Source organism: Penaeus monodon, chromosome 34, assembly GCF_015228065.2.
Source record: "Penaeus monodon isolate SGIC_2016 chromosome 34, NSTDA_Pmon_1, whole genome shotgun sequence".
Classification (NCBI taxonomy): domain Eukaryota; kingdom Metazoa; phylum Arthropoda; class Malacostraca; order Decapoda; family Penaeidae; genus Penaeus; species Penaeus monodon.
The window spans coordinates 2,583,959-2,584,435 of NC_051419.1; the positions used below are offsets into that span (position 1 = coordinate 2,583,959).

At 44.4% G+C, this 477-nt stretch overlaps 1 protein-coding gene across 4 annotated transcripts in view; it reads right to left on the bottom strand.

Moving 5' to 3' along the window:
* LOC119594519 (DNA topoisomerase 2-binding protein 1-like) overlaps positions 1-385 on the bottom strand; it is a 27,100-nt gene extending 26,715 nt beyond the window's left edge. For all 4 annotated transcript variants that reach the window (XM_037943553.1, XM_037943550.1, XM_037943551.1 and 1 more), the window contains exon 1: positions 314-385. The gene's annotated coding sequence lies outside the window, so the exon portion shown is untranslated. The remainder of the gene's footprint in view (positions 1-313) is intronic.
* Positions 386-477: the final 92 nt, after the last annotated feature.

Consider the following 477-nt stretch of genomic DNA (forward strand, 5'->3'; position numbering starts at 1 on the left):
CTGGGATTCTTCTCGTCGCCCGGCCACTATCTTCGTTTTTTCCACTTTATCGTCATATTTAGTCGCAAACAAATCCTGCGCTCAGCTTTCTTCGGCAATCAATCACCACCACAAAGAAAATCATTCTTTAAAAAAACATATATTAAAGTTACTCGACCAAAACACGAACAAAAATTTCAAACTTCTCATCAAAAAGCCCCCAGAATAAGGGAAGACCTGCCAAAATACAGCGAGACAATGCAACCCCGAGATTGAATTATCTGCATGGAGTCAAAGAAACCCGAGGAAACACGAAGAAAGGCGTTTTATTCACCAAAAGAGAGGAATTTGCGGTGTTGTTGCGACCAGCTGATCGCGTCCGTTGCCCGGCGGGAAGGGTCCTGGATCATGGGATTTCTCTGGCTTCTTTGGGTGGGATTTTTTATTATGTAGTTGGGTGGGGTTTGGGGTTTGGGTGGATTTTTGAGTGGGGTTCTG